General features: G+C 42.7%; 1 protein-coding gene across 3 annotated transcripts in view; it reads left to right on the top strand.

The window, feature by feature from the left end:
• Positions 1-13,233, top strand: part of SLC8A3 (solute carrier family 8 member A3) — a 159,029-nt gene that overhangs the window by 86,188 nt on the left and 59,608 nt on the right. The window lies entirely within an intron of this gene.

Here is a 13,233-nt window from a genome sequence, read left to right as displayed (position 1 = left end):
AGTGGTACCTCAGGTTACATACGCTTCAGGTTACATATGCTTCAGGTTACAGACTCCGCTAACCCAGAAATAGTGCTTCAGGTTAAGAACTTTGCTTCAGGATGAGAACAGAAATCGTGCTCCGGCGGCACAGCGGCAGCAGGAGGCCCCATTAGCTAAAGTGGTGCTTCAGGTTAAGAACAGACCTCCGGAACAAATTAAGTCCTTAACCCGAGGTACCACTGTACTTCCTTTGACATGCAGGTTGTTGGGCATCAAAAACCACCCACAGACTGGTCTCAAATCTTCGGCCAAACCCATTGCAAAACAGAAAATACTTACAGTTAATAAGATTTCCTTCTGTTCCTTGACTCCGGAAAGTCCTTGACCATTGCCCCATGCCAGGCTAAAAACCATACCTGAGAGTACTTGGAGGGAGGAAATTGGCTTGATTTTACTTGCTTCACAGTTTGATATTTCAGTGCTTAGTATGAACCTGTCTGTATCAGAGATAGTGAATATCTGAAACTTTTACATTTGCTGGAATTTATCCCGTTTCACTTGCTAACTTTCTGGAGTTTGGGGGGGTTTGTAGCAAATTAACAACTTGTTAAACAATAAATTTTCTGGATAGTAAGGATGAAAGTCTGGTGGAAAACCCATCTGATGTACTGGTAAACAATGCGAATCAAGGTAAATGCTTCACATTTTCCTTCACAGAATGGAATGGAACCTAAGTTTCAAAGGAGACATTGCCATGCATTGTGAAACGTACTTATGAATCACAAATAGCAGTGCTGATCCGCTGATGTTGCCCTTTCTCATGGTTTTAGAATACAGTATGTTTGAAGTAAAATATGGACTGAAGAGAGAGAATGGCAGGATCCATAAATTTCTTCTGTTCTACTGAGAATAACACACACTTCCTTACCATTTTGCTCCTTCAGCTAAGTTCAACCACCATGTTAATCTCTTTGGGGGGGGGTCAGGGTGGAGAGAGAGAAAAGGATGCTTATCATTCAGTTCTACACTTCTACCCAGAAGTAAGCCCCATTGAGATCAGTAGTGCTTACTCTCAGGTAAGTGTGCATAGGACTGCAGTCTTAGCAGCCTATTTCCCTTATACAATACTGTACAGTATAGTTTATTCTTCTACTCTTTCACTTTCCTAATCCTTGTGGCGGTATTTTAGATTTTTCATAAATCACTCCCTGAGATATCTACATGTTGAAGCAGTTCATGCAAAATATTATTTCCTGCAGGGAGGCTTAGCACACATTGTACATAACATTCTTGAGGGAGAAGAGGGGAAATAAATATAGCTGCATTTCTTCCAGCAGAATGTAGTTTCACTCTGAATCTCATCTTAGTCTTTTGTGTCATTTTCTTTGACTATGTATATATGCCTACCTATCTCTGTTCTCAGAATGTGGTATGTGCTTTTCATTTTACATTCTTGAGGTAATCATACTTCGCCTCTTATGGAACAACCAAAGATTCTCTGGATTTTATGCCTATATATTATGTGTACACAGCAACACACTGGAAGAGCCAAGGTTTCTATTTGGCTCCCTAAAGAATTATTATTATTATTCCTTTTTGAAGAAGAAGAAGAAGAAGAAGAAGAAGAAGAAGAAGAAGAAGAAGAAGAAGAAGAGATATCCAAACTCCTTGGAAGTCATGTCTCCTTACCTGATGAGCATGGCTTAATAATAATAACAATAATAATAATAATAATAATAATAATAATAATAATTTATATATCACCTTTCATCCAAAGATCACAGGGCAGTTTGCAACAGAAAAACAAAACAAAATAAAAGCATAAAATGCATAACATAATAGCAAAAAAGAAAAAAGAACACATAGCCCGTCACATTTTAAAGGCCATAGATTGTTTAATCAGCCAGCCAGGTTTCCCATGCAAATATGTTTCTTGCAGGGCTAACCTTCCTCTTAAAGCACCCAACATGTTTGCTGGTAAAATTACACAATTCAAATAATAAAAAGGCACGATTTCTTGAATTTAGAGACAATGTCCTTGTTGCAGAAATGTGGGTTTTCCAGTTATAGCATTGTATAATTTAACCATGGTGCTTTTCAGCATGCAATTTTTTTTTTTACCTCGTACCTTCCACTCCCAAGTTCACTTTTCTTTTCAACGCACCATCAGGGCATATGCAGAATTTCTAATTCACAGATGCAGAAAATGTGCAGGTTCCCAGTTAGTGTGATTTCTAAGAAAGTATGTATTTTGGCTAATGTGGAGGTGTCATGAGTCTTCTTAACTCTCCCACCACATTTCCTACAACCTCATCAGCTGGAGAAAGAAAGCAGCGTGGTTATAGCAAACTGTCAGGGAATCATGGCGGAATAAAGTCACAGCATGAATAAAAATGCAAATGAAATTCATTTAATAACTAATTCATATGCACATTTGGGTGCTTCTGCTGCCAACAGTGTTTTTCCTGATCCCTAAAAGTAGGTGTGGCAAAATCATTGATCCTCGGTTAATGATCTTCACTTTCTCATCTATCTGCTCAGGCAAACCTCCATTGCCAGTGACCTTTCAAAAATCCCTTTAGCTGCCCGGTGTTAACTTAATATTATGTCACAGTTTAATGGAATCTATAGCACATAGCGGGACAAGTGTGTAACGAATTAACATAGCAGCAGTTTCCATGAGGAGTCACAAGATCAGATTAAGCTCTGTGCTGCTGATAGATGCTCTTTCATGTCCACAGCTGATGCGCTTACAGGTCTGGATAAAATATTGCTACTGAACCCTACAGAGCTCTTCATTTCTGGATTTAGGGCACAATCTATGGGATACTGTACAGCTATAGTTCCTGGTGGATTGCATCTGTAGGTAAATTTGTAGTGTACAGTGCTTCACTTTATTCCGATCTAGCTCTCCTGACAGAATAGCATACAGTGGTACCTCGGGTTACATACGCTTCAGGTTACAGACTCCGCTAACCCAGAAATAGTACCTCGGGTTAAGAACTTTGCTTCAGGAAGAGAACAGAAATTGCGCGGTGGCAGCGGGAAGCCCCATTAGCTAAAGTGGTACCTCAGGTTAAGAACAGTTTCAGGTTAAGAACGGACCGCTGAAACGAATTAAGTTCTTAACCTGAGGTACCACTGTATTCCCTTTTGACCCTCCGTTCTTGTGAACTGGATGCAGTCTCTTCTTCCATGGTAGCTTCTATATTAAGGGAGTGCAAAGTTGTCCTTTCCTCCTAAGATCGTCAGGGACCTGGAAAAAGACATTTTCAGAGGTTGTGCTGCACCTAAGCAACACCCTAAGCAGCTTAAAACATTTTTATTAATTCAGGCTTTAGTATGGAAAAGAGCACCCGATCCCCTGCCCCAGGTTTGTGATTTATTGCATTGCATGTGGAGCACCTTAGCAGTCATGGCTTCACCCAAAGAATTCTGGGAATTGCAGTTTGTCACAGAGCTACAGCTCCTACTTCCCTTAGCAGAGTGTGTTAAATGTATGATGTGATAGCGACCATTGCTGAAATATATATGTGTATCCTCCCCTGTCTGCTTGGTTTTTCCCTCTGTGTGCAGCAATGACATGAGGGGCACATATGAATGTGGATCGTCATAAATCCCCCCTATTTCTTCTTTCTCTTTGTAACTGCTGTACTTGCAGCTTCTCCAAACTTGCAGCCTCGTAAAAGCCATAAATTTAGATCTTCCGCATGAGTATTGGGAGCATTTCCATGATTCCAAGGATGTCAGCGCTGCTGACTCACCAGAAGTACCGGAGGCCAATATGCTGTGATACTCAGTGCTGGTGGGGAGGAGGGAATGAACATTGCAAAGATTGGTTGATAGATAAGGTCACCCAGTGCCTCAAGTAACCAAATAAAACTATCTGGGATGTTTCCCTCATGTCATTGCTCCACACAGAGAAAAAACAAACAGCAGCACTCCACACATGATGTGTGGCTTAAAACAGCTTTAACTTCATTCACATACCGTACCATTTCAAAAGGCTTGTTTCAAAATAGTTGCTGGAGTATTTCTGGTTAGATTTCTCTCTCTTATCAACATGGTTTTTTAATATTTAAGTGTGTGTGTGTGTGTGTGTGTGTGTGTGTGTGTAAATGTTAGAGCTTTATCTGCCCTCCCACCAATGGTCAACCTCTCAAGTTAAAAAAGAACAACTAATATGGTTAAAGCAGAAACTCATGAGTTTATATTTATATTCTCTCTCTCTCTCTCTCTCTCTCTCTCTCTCTCTCTCTCTCTCTCTCTGCTGTGTCTGCACTTCCTGTCAGGAGGAAAACTGCCAAAATATCTCCTGACAAAAAACATTCATGTCAAATGTTAATAACTAAGAACAAACAAGAAAATCTAAAAATAAATAAATAAATAAAAAATTGTTCAGTTCCATTTATCCAAGCCATCTGAAATGCCACAGAGCCCAATCCTATTATTATGTGTTGGCTGCTGTGATGTGGCTACGTCTTACTCACGTTGCTTCAGCAAGTGGGTAGTGCTATTTGGAGGGAAATCTTTTGTTTAAATCTCTTACCCAATAAATAAATATTTTCTCCACATGGAGAACTAGCATGGCATCCTAAAATAGGTTCCCCAGGCATGCTAGCTTTCTCTGTGCAGGAATAATGTATGTGTGTGTGTTTGTACACATACACAAACACACTATATACAAACAAACAAACAAACACGTAGTTCCCCCCCTGCAATAAGGAGACTGTCACTATTTTTTTCCTTTGGGATTCATTGAATCATAAAATCACAGAAGCATAGAGTTGTAAGGTGTTCCCAACCCCCTGCAATGCAGGAATCTCAACTAAAGCATTCATTCGCATCCTGGCAAATTCACATTTCATAATTAAATTTGATTTGGAGCTCTTACGCAACAAACTCACGACCCCCAAAATTTGAGCTTTTGTAATAGGGAAAGTAATGAGAAAATTCACCGGGTAGTATGGGATAACATTTGCTTGACACAACGTCATCTAACCTCCCCATAAACAAATCAGAATGGGTGCTCAGTGAATAGATGGTGATGTCTAAGCTCCCCGCAAACAAACAGCAAAAGTGCCCAGTAAAGAGGTAATCTAGAAGCACTAAATGCACCACATGATTCTGTTGGTCATTTACAGCTGACTCACATCTTACACATGGGTTACGTTGCAGGGACAGCACGTAAAGCCAAAATCACACATAGTCAAAGCAACCCCTTAAAATCTGGAAAATTGCCTGTAAAAAGCACAGCTCAGCACTTACCAGCGACTTCTCTTAAGCATTTGGGCTTGCTTACTGGGCTCTGGGAAGCTCTCACGAGATCTCGCGGGGCTGTCCAAGATCTTGCAAGAGCCCCCGAAAGCCTGGTAAGCACGTCTGAGAGCTTCAAGTTCTTTATGTGCCAGTAAAACCCAGCACAGAAAGATCTTTTAAGCTCTCCACCTCCCATGAGTTTAATTTGTGTTTCAGTTGGCCAGCTTTCAACTGCGTAAAGTTGAAATTGCACATGTGAAACGTGCATGTTGTGAGTCAACCACAGTGGTACCTCGGGTTAAGAACTTAATTCGTTCTGGAGGTCTGTTCTTAACCTGAAACTATTCTTAACCTTAGGTACCACTTTAGCTAATGGGGCCTCACGCTGTTGCCGTGCCACCACCATGCAATTTCTGTTCTCATCCTGAAGCAAAGTTCTTAACCCGAGGTACTATTTCTGGGTTAGCAGAGTCTGTAACCTGAAGTGTCTCTAACCCAAAGTACCACTGTATATTTATTAATTGCATTTACATGCAACCAAGGTTCAGGGCAGGGGGGGAAAGTTCTCTACTTATGTATCTCTGCTCCTTGTATTTGTAGAAAGTGCAATTATAGTTTGTTTTCTATCGGAGAGTAGTGCAGCCACCAAGAATGAGAATGAAGGCCCTTTTTTATATAAGTACAGTTCATCAAGCGAACAAAGGTATCCGAAAACCCTCCCATTTTTGGTCCTGGCTAGGATGAGCAGAAGGTGTTTTGGTGTGAATCCTGACATATGCTTCAGCGTTGTGACAGAAGCAGCTTTGTGGACCACGTGGAAATACTCGGAGGGGCATCCTTGTTCTGCATACCCCTCTTTTAAGACATACTTCCTGAAATATGGAGCTTTAAATCACACATTCTTTGTGTCCTTTAAATCACTCAATTATTTAGAGCCCTTTTATCACTTCAGCATTGGCCATTCTAGCTCAAAATCTCTGGAGAGCAGAGTTTGGGGCAACCCAGCCAGATGGGAAGGGTATAAAATAAGAATAATATGATGGTGATACTTCCTTTCCCCCCCTGCCCTGAACCTTCTTCCATTTGGCTTAATGGAGTGACCCAAGGTTATAGAGCGAGAAATCTCCCTCTCTGCTTTCTCTACACTATATACATAAGTTCAGATTCCTCTGTCATGCCTCTCCCCTTGCCCTTTACTCAACCTTTCACTAAACTAAATCGTCACCCCACCAAACCTAGAAGGGAACATAACCTAGCGACCTGAAGAAACTGGGATTTAGCCCATACAGCACCTGATGGACAAAATTCAATTCCTTCCAAGACATAGTGTCTGTGTATCTAGCCATGCCTGCTAGCAGACTATCAGTCTGGCACTGTTGGCATGGTCCTCGCTAGGATGTCCTCCTGGGGCTCAGATGACAGCATAGCTGCTGCAAGCCAGAACTGAATGGCATTATTGGAGGGCCGCTGGATGGCCTTGCTTGATGGATTGACAGAGAGCTGCCTACTAGGATCAGGGCAGGAGAGCAGAGTGTGAGGTAGGTCAGAACTGCGTTGACAAAACTATGCTGGAAACCTTATATCTGCTGGCTCTGTATTTCCCTATATCATTTAGGATTGTATTTCAGTGTTCACTCCCTACCAGACCCAGAAGCACATGGCAACAGTGTTTAGCTCTCTCCCCCCCCCCCCATCTCATTTTTATGAATTGTCATAAATGGGGAATGCATGGGTCTGATGAGGTATACAGTGAGTGCCCTATGTTTGCCCTGACACAGTTGCTCAAAATTGTAATAGAAACCAGGGGGATTTGGTGCCAAGGAACATCTTTTTCCTTCAGTACACAGCCTCTTACTGTCCTTTTTCCTACCCCCTTTAGTCCTTCTGAATAAACTGCACAAGCTCCCCATCTCAACAGTGGTAGAAAAGACAGGTGGGTGTTGAAAGTTTCTCTGCCAATGAGCAACTCCACAACAGTATGGAATCTAAAGTAGATAAGAGTTATTGTTTCCCCAACCTGCAAGTGACTGAGAGCTCACCCACACTTCTGTTTGCGCTGCGATTTCCAGGCACAGGTCCAAGGGCTTCTTCTTTTGTCTGCCATTTTCCCCAGGAAACCTGCAGTTTACTGCTGAATTCTGGAGCAAATGTCTGTCTGGTTTTCTACGGATCGATGATTCAGCAGTAAATTGTGGGTTTTCCTGGGGAAAGTGATGGGACAACAACAAAAAAAACCTCTCCGACACATGTTTGTCTGATCCAGTTTTTATCCACCTTCATGAAGAGTGCCCTTTGAGCTGTGAAAAATTGAAGAATAGCCTAGGCACCATCTTTCTCTGAAAGATTCTGCCTCCCTACAGATAGCTGCATCTGGTACAGTTAGAGCATGCAATATTTTTGTCTTACCTTCCATCCTTGGATCTGCAGTGCAGTTTTCTGCCTTCAGCTTTTATGAGATCCCAGGATGCCTCTTTTTACTGCCACTTCACACACTCACCCCTTCCAGCCAGCGGAGGTGGGTACTCCCCTTGCGTGTGCACAGACTTTATTTCTGCAGCTCACCCCACCAACAAAAATGAGGGGAAAGCCTACACATATATAGGTCTATTTGCTGTGTACCCAGATTGCAAGATAGGCTATAAGAGAAGGGGGGCACCCTTGCTTTTTTAAAAACCACATGGAGTATGAACAGCCCTTGAAAATGTGTTTTACAGTTCTGGAAGAAAAGGGTTTGGACTGTAATGCTAAGGCAGATTATGAGAAGCTGAACACCAGGGCTGACTTACCTGTGACCCTCCAGATATTGTTTGACTTCAACTCTCATCATCCCTGAGCATCGACCATGCTGGCTGGCACTGATGGAACTTGAGAGTTCAAGCAGTAGATATGGGGAGCCACGTGGTAGCCAGACTTGCTGTAGGCCAACATACAGTGATCTGCACCGCACCATATGCTTCTTGTGGATTACCCACATATCCATGTGTGACCAAGCCATGATATGGGAGGCCCTGACCATCGCTGGAGTGATTCCCACACCAGGGCCTGCACAGCACCAGCAGGAGACTTGGTACTGGAATGTCCCATGATAATGCCGTTTCTGGTTTTAGAGGTACATGGCGATCACGCGAATGTAAGCAGCCTGCTGCTGCAGAGGGATCAGAGGCCATCGAGGCAGCCTGAGCTTCTTTGCAACTGACAGCGTCCCCAGGGGAGAGACACACAGCAAGGAAGGAATAGCAATAACGTGCAAGGGGCACAGCAAGTGGGAGAGTCCAGGGACATGAAGTATTTTGAAATGCTTAGTGAGAGAAGAAGCTGTCAGAACTATTTCTTCTTCAAAGGAGAGAGAGCACTTTTTGTCCAGCCAACCCCTCCTGGAAAAGCCTTAGACAGCTGTATTCAAGTTGAACAGATCTCGCTGTCTAGACAGATGCACGGAAAGGAATTTGCACCAGCAGCAGACCAATACATGGGGGCCCCGTGTCTTCTTTGACTTGCAACTCATTTCCCTTGTCCCATCTCTGTGCTGTACATGAACCTTCTAACGTGGTTTGGACCCACAGGATGGCCCTAATTGATTACATTGCTGAATATGGAAAAGTGTGTTCTTCTTGAGCATTGAATTTTTGGTGTGTCTCCCCCAAAAGAATTGCCTAGCCATGGGACAACATCTACAGGGTTGTTTTTTTGGCAGTGACATGTGGAAGACATGGACACCACCTTTCTCTGAGTTTTATACACATGTCTTCCAAGAGCGACAGGGAACCTATGGCCCTCTGTGTATTACTGGACTCATCAGCCCCCAGCCTGCATAGCCAGCAGTGAGGGATGCTAAGACCTATAGCCTATAGCTGGAAAGCCACAGACCCCCTATTCCTATCTTATAGTATATGAAAATGCTGGAACTTTACAACCCATGCACAACTGCATACTCATCACTTGATGGCTGCAACACTAAATGATGGGAAAAGGGAAAGAGCCGTTGGAGATCAAAGCCCTCTAATAGATACGTTTTTATCACTCCAGCAGTGTTCAGTATTGAGGTACAACTCACCACATATTAAGGTGATGGAGGATCAAGTGGCATATACGCATGTGTGAATCAGCCTAGCTCAATTATCTGGACGCTAGGCACATGTAGAGCAAGAATCTGGAAATAATCATGTATCTTTCCAATATAGAGGCAGCATTCATTACTGTTCCAGCATTACGCTTCCGTGTAACCTGAGTCGTGGGTGAAATTCCCAAGAGTCTTTTTTAGAAGTACTAAAGATAACTGTTCTTCACCTCTTAGAATAGATAAGGAGAAATCAAGTCTCTGAATCTGTTAAAAAAAGTATAAAGGATTAATTCCCGCTGTTTAAAGGCAGGCTATTAAGCATCAGAAAGATGTTTTATGCGTGGCCAACCAAGTAAGCCAATGTTCAGTTGCCATTTATTTTATTGTTCAAAGTGTTCTTGAAGATGGGTGAAGATCTCCCCCTCCCTGTGTGTGTGTGTGTGTGTGTGTGTGAGAGAGAGAGAGAGAGAGAGAGAGAGAGAGAGAGAGAGATGGGGGGGGGGGTGGAAGGGAGATCTCAAGGTGACCATGTGAAGCTGAGCAGATACCATGAAAGCGAAATCTCTCTCCTTATAGCAAGAAGTGCTTGTGAGCCCCTATCTTACATCCTGCTGATTCTCCCCCCCCCCCCAACACCCTGTTACATCTTCTCTAGGCAGACTCCCCCTGTTCCTGATTATGTGCTGCTGTGTTCCTGAAGTGGTAGGAAAATGTTTGATATATTATTCCTGTAGTTAGGGGGATATCAAGATGAGTTAAGTGAGTTTAAAACCACAAACTGTGCACAGTTTTATCAGGGCTGCTTTCTGCTCTAGCAGTGCAGCAGTTGCAAAGCATGGGATGGAATGCGAGGGAGAAACCCAACCTTCCTTGCTTTGTGTGCCTTATTTCTCTCTGGTCTCTCATTCCCCATATATTTTTGTCTCCAAAGCTTAGAGGTTTCTTGTGCATAATTAGAGTTGTGTTTACCTTGGAATAAACTCCACTGGACACAGTGGGAGTTGTGTGTGTGTGTATGTGTGTGTGTGAATAGGACAGTGGGGTTGGGAAGAAAGGTGCTTAGAGTAATATACATTACCATACAAAGCGTGGGGTGTGTGTGTAGTAGTTCTGAGACTATTAAATCCAGACTCTGAAATTACCTAACTGCACCACTACTTTAGAGACAATGCTTGTGAGCTTTCTGCCTTGACTTACTCAGAAATATACTGAGTTCTCTGCTGGATTTAGCCACAGGTCCATTCAGAGTGGGAACAGCAGGGTGGCTAGACTATATGTGATGATAATTTTGAATGCTTTTCTGTTGCTATGCAGAAAAAATAAACACACATTGTCTGCCTTGGTGGTCCCCTGTGTATGCTCCACCTCACCCCTGGAACTACAATGTGGGGTAACACTTAACTGATCTAGTGCAATGGGCTATAATCCACAAAAGTTTGTGCCAGAATAAATGTGTTAGTCTTTAACATGCCATGAGGCCCTTCATTGTTTCTACAGCCTCAGACAATCATGGCTGTGCTTCAGGAAATAGAGTCTTTTAGTCGCACCCAGCTTGGGAGTTGCACAAGTTTGCCTTCTCATCATGAACCTGAATCTTGCCTTCTCTCCATAAACTTGAACAAACAAATGGTTTGTGTGGAGAAGTGCTATTGGGTGACAGAGAAGGCAGAACTGCTCAACACCTAGTTTGCTTCTGTCTTCACCCAAAAGGTAAGCAGTGCCCAACCTGGTGATAACAGAATACACAATGCAAGGAGGGAGCTGCAGTCCAATATAGGAAAATAGGTGGTAAGAGAACACCTAGCTACTTTAAATGAATTCAAATCTCCTGGGCCTGATGAACTACACCCAAGAGTACTAAAGGAGCTTACAGGTGTAATTTCAGGTCCTCTTTCTATAATCTTTGAGAATTCTTGGACAACAGATGAGGTCCCTGCATACTGGAAGTGGGCCAAGGTTGTTCCCATCATCAAAAAGCAGGGGAAAGAAGACCCAGGTAACTACCAACTGGTGAGCTTGACATTGATACCAGGAAATGTCCAGTAACAGATAGCAGTTGGTCTGTAAGCACTTAGAAAAGGATGCTGTAGTTACTAAGACCCAGCATGGGTTTCTCAAAAACAGGTCATGCCAGACAAATCTCATTTCTTTTTTTGATAGAGTTGCTGGCTTGGTGGATCAGGGGAATGTTGTGGACGTAATGTATCTTGATTTTAGTAAAGCTTTTGACAAAGTCCCTCGTGATATTCTTGTGGATAAGCTGGTAAAATGTGGGCTGGAGAGGTAACTATTAGGTGGATTTGTAGCTGGTTGACTGATGAGAACACAAAGAGTGCTCACAAATGGTTCATTGTTATCCTGGGAAAAAACCTGACAAGTGGACTGCCACAGGGTTCTGTCCTGGGTCCGTTGTAGTTCAACGTCTTTATAAACAACTTGGATGAAAGAATTGAGGGGAGGCTTATCATATTTGCAGGTGACCCAAACTAGAAAGGGCAGCAAATGCCCCTGAAGACAGAATCAGGATTCAATATGACCTTAACAGATTGAAAACTGGGCCCAAACTATTTCAGTAGGGACAAATGCACGGTTCTACACTTGGGCAGGAAGAGCCAGCTGCACAAATATAGGATGGGGGATGACGACACCTGGTTTGCCAGTAGTATAGGTGTAAAGGAACTAGGGGTCTTAGTGGACCACAAGCTTAACATGAGTCAACAGTGTGATGCAAAGCTAATGCTATTCTAGGCTGCATCAACAGAAATACAGAGGTACCTTGGTTTAAGAACAGCTTAGTTTATGAACAACTTGGATTAAGAACCTCAAACCCGGAAGTAGGTGTTTGGTGTGTGAACTTTGCTTTGGAATAAGAATATGTTTCTCTTCCTGTTGAGTGTGTTCCATTTGTAAATTGAGTCCCCCGCTGCTATGGGAAAGCACACCTTGGTTTAAGAACGCTTTGGTTTAAGAACGGACTTCCGGAATGGATTAAGTTCGTAAGCCAAGGTACCACTGTATAGTAAATAGTACCACTCTATTCCGCCTTGGTCAGACCACACCTGGAGTATTGTGTTTAGTTATGGGTACCATGATTTAAGAAAGACAAGCTGGAACATGTGCAGAGGAGGGCAGCCAAGTTGTTTAAGGGCCTGGGAACCAAGCATTAGGAAGAACAGTTGCAGGAGTTGGGTATGTTTAACCAGGAGTCTGAGAGGAGATATGAGCCTTCTTCAAATATCTAAAGGGCTGTACATGGAAGATGGAGCAAGCTTGTTTTCTCTTGCTGCAGAGGATAGGACTCAAACCAATGGATTTGAGTTACAAGAATGGAGTTTCCAATTAAACATCAGAAATAACTTTCTGACAGTAAGAGCTGTTCAACAGTGGAAGAGACTCACACGAGAAGTGGTGGACACTCCTTCCTTGGAGGTTTTTAAACAGATGTTGGACGGCCATCTGCCATTTATGATATAGTTGAGATTCCTGCATTGCAGGAAGTTGGATTAGATGATTCTATGATTGTACAATCTCCCAGGAATAGAAAAGGCAAATGCTGTATTTACAATAGAGGAGCTAGGAAGCTGTGCTTTCTCTTCTTCACAGCAAACAAACATCTGAATTGACCCTGTGGAAACCTGTGCAAAAGCGACTGTAATGTTAGCCACTGTGTAAATCAAGATTTCACAGACAGCATGAAAATTGCAAAATTGTTGTGACATCCATGAAATTGACCAATGCATAAACAGGCTATGGGTGACTGTTGAGTAGCTGTAGTAAACATCCCATGAGGAGAAGGACAGGTGTAGGTTTGGTTATAGTCTAGCTTCATCTTCACATGTATTCTGTGGTATATTTTGCAAGAGGGAAAAATATACATGGACAATATATTTGTGGTTGGGGGGTTTATTTGAGGCTATTTTGTACTTTGTGGT

Source organism: Podarcis tiliguerta (genome assembly GCF_965153285.1).
Source record: "Podarcis tiliguerta genome assembly, chromosome: 1".
Classification (NCBI taxonomy): domain Eukaryota; kingdom Metazoa; phylum Chordata; class Lepidosauria; order Squamata; family Lacertidae; genus Podarcis; species Podarcis tiliguerta.
Note: the sequence above shows the minus strand (reverse complement) of the source record. Positions and strands in the feature narration are given on the sequence as shown.